General features: G+C 36.9%; 1 long non-coding RNA gene across 1 annotated transcript in view; it reads left to right on the top strand.

Moving 5' to 3' along the window:
* The first annotated feature begins 682 nt into the window (after positions 1-682).
* LOC140950230 (uncharacterized) overlaps positions 683-8037 on the top strand; it is a 14383-nt gene continuing 7028 nt past the window's right edge. The window contains exon 1 of the long non-coding RNA XR_012167157.1: positions 683-885. This is a non-coding gene — a long non-coding RNA (uncharacterized lncRNA). The remainder of the gene's footprint in view (positions 886-8037) is intronic.

Genomic DNA, 8037 nt, shown 5'->3' with positions numbered 1-8037 from the left:
TTCCAATACTATTTTGTTTGTTTATTCTTTGCGCGGCGCCCTCATCAAAATAACGCGCGAGTATCACACGCAATGGTACAATTATTTTGATGGAACTACCCCGTTACTGGAAAAGATCAGAAGGTATCTAGTTGCGTTCCTGGGCAGTACCTAACGCATGAGCAAAGCCATATCACCCGGTCTCGACCCAAGGGCGTCCTTATTAGGGATCATCAAAATATGAAATATCAGCAAGTCCACAGCGACAAACCAATCATCATGGTTTAGCCGTCTGACTGACTGAATGAACCACGGACTCTAGCTTCTGGAATAGGTTCAATTCAATGAGAGATAGCCTGCCTATTTTACTTAAAGGCTCGCAATCGCAAAGGTAATGGTTACTTTCACATTAAAGATCGTGCTTCGATTCCTGGGCATGCGCGAACCATATTTTGCATTCACATGAGCTCATGTGGGTATCAGCGCTCACATTCCACACTGTGCTGGTTTCATTACTCAGATCAGAGTACTTGTCACTGTTAGAAGTAATATTTACTATTGATCTCACTCATAAAGTTCATGAACAAGTAATAGGCATGAAAACCATTTTTCTCCTGACTCGATTGAGCGCGTTTTACGAGTACTGCGAAAGCCCGCGCGCGAAACGCACGCGTCAATCGAGAGACTGGGTTCTAAACGAAACGAATATGGCGACGGATTATTGACCAGACAGAACGCGTGTGTAGCAAATTAGATCAAAAGTAACATAATTAGACTTCTGGAACTCGGATTTGTGCTTCAGCAGTTCTTTTACTTACTCGTCAACACTTGGCTTTATTTATGATCTTAAAATTCTCGCACGTGCCATGGGGGAAGTCGTGAAAAATCTGGCGCGGGTCTTGTGAGGTAAGCTTATGTTTAAACTTAAGCTTAAAAATTTGAGACTAGCTATGGTAAAGGATTACGTTTATGGCTTAAATCATCAAGTAAATCCAGCAGAACTGGTACAAATTAAGTTGAAACATGAAATTTGGAAGGTACAGAAATACACGTCACGGTCACAAGTACAGGTCATTGCTGTGTTGATAAATAACTGAAATAAGCTCATGAAGAGAGTTTATTCTGTAGGCGGTCTTTGTATCAGTTGTGAAATTGATGTGTGTGGATCGGCTTATTCTATTTTGCGAAACGAAAGGAAACGAAACGAAATATATGGGGTAGGGAGAAAAAATGCTTAGTATCCTAAACACAGTTTCAGACCACACTATGACAGTGTGTTTGGAAGTAATAGTTAACGGAAAATGACGGATTTTTACCGTATTTCGCAAACAAGTAATTTTGCCACAATTACTATTTTGCGAAATGGCGTTTTTTCACCTTTATTTAGCAAATATGCCCTTTTCGTCCGAAACAAAATGTGTCCACCAATAAAATGATCAATGTTTCCAAGAGCTTGGTCACCTCTCATTTTATTGACCGTACTAGACCTCGTTTTGCAAAGTAGTAATTTTGCCAGAATTCCTATTTTGCGAAATGGTGTTTTTTCACTTTTATTTAGCAAATATGTCCTTTTTGTCTGAAACAAAATGTGTCCACAAATAAAATCATCAATGTTTCCAAGAGCCTGGTCATCTCTGGTTTTATTGACCGTACTAGAACTCGTTTCGCAAAGTAGTAATTTTGCCAGAATTAATATTTTGCGAAATGGCGTGTTTTCACCTTTTTTTAGCAAATATGGCCTTCTACGTCCGAAACAAAGGTAGTAATTATGTTTATTTTTATAGGGAAACATACGTACTGGACGTCCAGTTTGCAATGTCTGGCTAAAGGCCATTTAATTTACCAAACTTTAGCTTTAAAAATTTCAAGTTCAAAGATTTAAAGCAGGGTGCTTCTTTATGGCTGGAGAATGGTACAGAAAACTCAGTCTTTGTTAAAATTTAGGCTGCTGAAACTTACATTTGTAGCAGGTGATGACAGTCTCCCTGGTCCTTTCTATCTTTATTTACAGTGCCGTAGCATGGGGAGGGGCCAGGGGGACTTTAGCCCTCCTAATAATTTTGACAGGCACGTTTAATTTGGTCAGCAGCCACGCTCTTCACAGAAAGAGTGAAGGCATAAATTAAGCAGGTAAAGTTGGTACAATATATATCCCCATACACGAGGTACCTACCTTCACGCTGCTCTTCAGTTCAATCAGGGTGGATAAATTATAAATTATCCTCCCTGGTTCAATGGTCGGTGCAATGTGTTCATTTTGGTTCGATAAAGCGTGAAAATTATTTATTTATGGCTTCAACAAAGAAAAATCAAGTGGATATTAAACAAAGTACACTTCTTAAATGGGAAATTAATGCTGTTGCAAGGATGAAAATGCTATTTCAGAGACCCTATATTTCAAAATCTTCGGAAGGGAGTATGCCCCTGGACTCCCCTAGCAGCCCGCGGCTTTGGCGCTCGTGATTGGCCTCCCTCAATAAATCTAACCTTGCTACGGCACTGATTTAGCAATCTTTCTCTCAAAAAAGAGACTTATAATTGGATATTTATTCGATTGGGAAATCCGAAAAAGGATTTGAAAAACTGTCTTATGAACAGCGGTCTTGCACGCGCACGCAGAATTAAACATAGGCACGTTATACGTGCATGAGCTATTTTGAATGCTTCAGTGTAACCTTACCACGAGTGATGAATCTACCTTTTTCGTCCTAAATGTAGACTGGAATTTCGTGCGAAATTGGGTATTGCGGTATATAAATGAAAACGCGAAACGCTCAGATGCGTCGATCCTCATGCTATATATTCACTTTCCCCTGCCTGTTACATTTGGTGCAAGTTAAACAGATTATTAAAGTAAAATAAATATCTACTCACCAAACGTTGATTAGAAGGAAAACTCTAGGGTTTCCTCGGAGTTTTGTTAAGCCAAAATGTGACTCAGCGAATTCAAGTAGTTAAGAAATACCAGGATTCTTATTATTGTGGTAGATGGTTGCATCATCACAATTCACGAGGTTTTCACGTGCGATTCTACTCAGTGAAACAGTCCTTAATTCCAACAACTTATTTCTTTATGTTTTAAAAGCTATTGCTTCTTAAAAGACAAGAGCCTTTTTAAGGCATTGGTTACAAAACGAAACAGGTCTTTATACGTTCAAGTTACTATTATATTATTGTGAAAAGCCAATCTGCATGAGATGTACAGTCACACAACTGGCACGTGAAAGTGTTGGACTCTGCCCCCTTTCGTTGTTCGTACGTGAGGGAATTCGAGTTATCACACTGTAAACAGAATTATAAAAATCAGTCATGCACACAATTTGCTAAATAAAATATGTTTCAATAACTATAATGCTTAGTATTCAGGGAGGATGTATCATGTTGTTCACTTATTATTATTTTTTTGTATCGCTGGAACAAAAAAAAAAGGTCTGTTGAACTTTGTAAGCGAGAGAGTAATATTTTTAAAGCTTGTTTACAGAATTAACAATACTCGGTACAGCTTTGAAAAAAATAAGCTGCCTATCAAACTTGTAAAATCACATTTTATAGGCCGCATACTTTCAAATTTAAGTCCATATCTAAATATCAACTATTGCTTCACCTGAAGAGCTTTGAAAATATATTATCTTTTATACTCTACCTTGAAGCGGGTGAAACACAACTCATAAATACGTACGTTGTACCGTACGCGATAGCCGAATCGGTCACAAATGTCTTGAAGCAGCATCCACACTAAAATATGAACCCTTAAACAGCTGCATCACTGTTTACAGCGTTTGAATCATGAAGATATTTTATGTAATGCACACCTGTACCCGTAATAAAAGACGAAAAAATTGTGAAGGATCAAGATGGCGGTCTCAAAGTGCCCTTGTTCGACCTTTACCAATGCCATGTTTAAATAGATGCCAAGATCTCACTGGTTCCTAAGCATCAACTCATAGTACCTTCAACCTTATTGGCTCTTGCAACAAACATCCCAACATACAAAGATACATACGCTCACACCACTGACATATGAGCTATTTTTTCAAAATAGCTCAACAAAAAGAACACCGCTGTTCACGAGAACAGTTTTACAAATCCTTTTTCGGATTTCCCAATCGAACAGTAAAAAGGAGATCCGCGAAATCTGGATTTGGATTTCTTAACTGAAATCCATCCTGAGGACGGATTTCTCGAGGTGAAATCCGTTTTCAGATTTTGCGTTCCAAAGCCCACCAAAACTCGTCAATTTGGAGCTGAATTGTTCGCTTCCCTTTACATATAATTCGATTCACGACAGCTAAAAAAAGTCTTATGAAAAGAATGGACAAAAGCAATTTTCCTTTGGACATATTTGCTAAACTAGAGGTACCTTCCGGCAAGTGCCAACAAGGCGAATTCGTTTATCTTTTGTGGAATGTGCCTATTCAGATCTTCGCGATATATATATATATATATATAATTTTTTTTTTTTCATAATTTTAGAGGTTTAAAATGGATTCCGCTATAGAAAAGGATGGCACCCAACTTCAAAACAACAACTTTGGCACACTCTAGGCTTTCACTTTTATTAAACAATAACAACATAGCTTGAAGCTTTGTTGGTAAATATGAGCAAGTTAGCACTTATTTTTCATGGAAAATTCCATTGTATCAAAACTATAAACGTTAGAAAGAAAAATATAGTTCAAATCAGGCCTTTGACTGCTGAAATTAAAAATAATAATTAAATTCCGAGCAACAGCGTCATCAGGGATAAGAAAAATATTTCGCGTAGTAACATACATAAGAAAAAATTGGTGTAAAGTAAAATGTGTGAAAAGCGCAAGAATGGGGCGGAGTTTATCAGAGGTATAAAAATATAAACTTGAATAAAATACAAAGATCTAATGAGCGAGCGTCACAGGACAAAGATTCTCTTGAAAGGCATAATGATATGAATAAATTGTTAAACAAGAAAGTTTTCTTGGTTTTTTTTTTACTGCCAGGGGTGTCTTATACAAGTTCTAACCTTAAAACAGTTGCAAATATATGTTAACTTAATTTTTGTCAAACTGATTTTCTTTCACTGATGGACTGCACTGTTACATACATGTATTTTAGAATCTTGATGAAGAGGAACAGCAAGGCAAACTGCAAGACAATGTAATATAATCAGAAAACAAGATCAGCAAGAAAAGGCAGCTCTAAGGACAAGGTAAACAATTCTTCTATTTTTTTTTTTTTTACAGTAATATGTGCATGACATACTTGTACCATAATATTATTTACTTGATTTCATGCACCCTTGATAAAATGCCAGAGAAAAAATGTTAGCACCTTATTCTCACTTAATTTCGTGAGGATGAAATTTCATGAAAAATAAAAAACCAACAATCTATTTAAAAAGAATAATGAATAATCTTTATGCTTTTGTCAATGTACATGGTTGATATTACAATCTAGTAAATTTACTTACAGTAGAAGATAAATTAAATGTAATGAGAATCATGTGCAAGCTAGCAAGCTAAATGAACTAGTTGGTTTTCTTGTTAGCTCCCTGAACAATTTAGGTTCTACATGTAGCTAGCAGGTAAAATCAAAAGAAATACAATAAGAAGGAAAAAAATAAAGAAGGAAGAACTTATTTACCTGAACTATGTTGCTTCATCAGCAAGATGAAAATTTTGTTCATTTGTAGCCTGTGTAGCATGGCAGTTTTGTCAGGAGCACTACTGAGCAGCAAAGCTGCAAAAATGTGTGCAAAGCGCCAAGAAAGAGCAGAGAGAAATAAAAACCATCTGCTTGGATTCATGGCCTTTTCAACTGCCAGCCCTTTCGATTCATTTTGACGTCCTGTTGACAACTTGCTTGGTTTCAGTTTTCTCAGCCAATCAGAAATAAAGTGTTGACAGACTTGTGATATAATGTATAATGTGACCTAGCCGGAATTGCAGTTTGCTTGAACAAACACAGGTTTTCCTTCTATATTGCTATCTCAGGGGTAGGAGACTACTCTGCATTCTAATTTTGACTGTGTAAATCTTATTTTTGCCACACTAAGTCTTTTATTTATTTAGAGGTCATGAAGCTGGTTTGTTGGATCCATATTGAATAATTATTGTTTCCTGTGGTTGATGCTTCTGTAGGCGTTTCTGATAGGATTTGTTGATCTCAGATGCAGTTGTAAAGTACTTATTTCTTTGACCACTTTTTTAGCCTAAAGCTTTTTATTGCAGCTAAATAAATATTTTAGCTTTGCTGGTTTTCTCCAACTATCCCTTGATCTGAATACTGGTAACTACAAACAAAGGAGCCTTGGTTTGTAGTTTCGTTGTCTGTGAAATGTGATAATTTCCAGCTATGTTTTGATGCTGGGCCCGGCCGGCTTTTAAGTGTTTCCAGGATGTTGAATTTTTACGGATAGGGCAATCTTCAGATTTGCGTTGTAGCTTAAACTAAGCTACACAAAGTATGCAGAATTATGCTGTGCATCTTTCTTCTGCCGACACTGTTCGATGTAGTGTGTTATTCTCTAACACCGAGTAATAGAGAAACTTGAGGTGGACTTCCTCAAAGCAAATTTAAGCTCCATTGCCGTACAGCTCAGTGACAACATTTCTGAAATCTGGTCGTCTATAATACTAACCCTTTTTAGAGGTGAAATTGCGATCATACAGGTTTTCGATGAGGACAAAATTGCCATAAGTAACATCTCTTCAATGAAGAATACTTTAAAATAATGGACATTTTCTGTTCAGGCTTCAATACAATTGCCCTGTTTTTCCATCGCATATTCAAGATTGACAGCGCTCTTACAAGTCAACTCTTCTTTGATATTTTGATTTTGTTTTGCGGAGAAGATTTGTTCAGTCAGTTCTCCCATGGGAGATTGCCAAATATTTGATTGGTGGGTGAACATTCTGATCCAAATGTAACAATGCGTATGCAGGCATTCAGACTACTCAAAAAGGCCACCCCTCCATGCAGCCAGTTTCTCGTTGCTCCCACCCCAATCTCCTCACTGTTTCTCTGTCCTCGCACACCTTTATTACTTTGCGCGCCCAACCAAAACCATGATGCCATACAGGTAGCGTATTTCATTTGTTGTTCTGACAGTAGATAGTGTATAAATTTCTTTGGAAAATATGCAGACATACTTGAGTTTTTTAAATGAGTTGGAAGTTCCTTCCAAATGTCTATAGCTATAAAAGAGATTGATTGTTTGCCTAGCTACGTTTGTTCGTACACTCGTCTTATAAAGATATTTCTTAGCTGTATATCTCGTCTTGTAGCAATGGATATTACTAGCATATTGACACATGTTGTCGAATACCTCATGCAGACAGCCTTTATGCCATGAATGAACAAATTTTGAGCCTTGTAGACAATAAATATTAAATTCATGCAGGAATGCAGATTTGAATTTGATGATGGTTGTGGCAACAACTGATGGTTTCATTTTTCAAATAATCTTTCCTTAAAGCAATCTTGGGGGTATGCTTGACCTGGACTGACTGTACTAAAAACAATTAAGTTAATGAAACAGTCAGTTATTCATTCATTCCATCGTGAAACAAACAGTGATTCTATCAAATGAGAAACTTACTGAATGTTGGAAGTAATATCAGTCTGTTCTGTCAGTCAAGGCTATAGGTAGTCAATCAAATGGTCATACAGTCAGTCAGTCAGTCATTCAATCAATCATTTGATCATTCAGTCATTCATTCATTTAATAAAGGAGGGCTCATAATATTTTTTATGTAGATGGCAATTGCATGAGAATTATTTTAGATGTAATTTTTGCTTTGTGTTGTCTCTAAGTCCCCAACCCCTTCATTTATAATCTTAAATGGAGTGATTTTTGTTCCTGCCCCCTCATTCCATCTCCCATAAATGTGCACAAAATACCATGCCCCAACCCTCCCCCCCACGATCATCACCATGCTAATGATGAAAATGGCCTCCAAAAGTGCTGTTAAGTAATGATCTGGCTAAGAAGGGAAGCAATTTCTTCTGTTATGGTGCAATATGCTTTCCTCATAGAGAAATGTTTTTATTTTCACACGTAAAATGCATTAACCTACAAAA

The sequence above is a fragment of the Porites lutea genome, chromosome 10 (genome assembly GCF_958299795.1).
Source record: "Porites lutea chromosome 10, jaPorLute2.1, whole genome shotgun sequence".
Taxonomy (NCBI): domain Eukaryota; kingdom Metazoa; phylum Cnidaria; class Anthozoa; order Scleractinia; family Poritidae; genus Porites; species Porites lutea.
The sequence above is the reverse complement of the archived record's forward strand: the minus strand, read 5'-3'. Positions and strand labels throughout refer to the sequence as shown.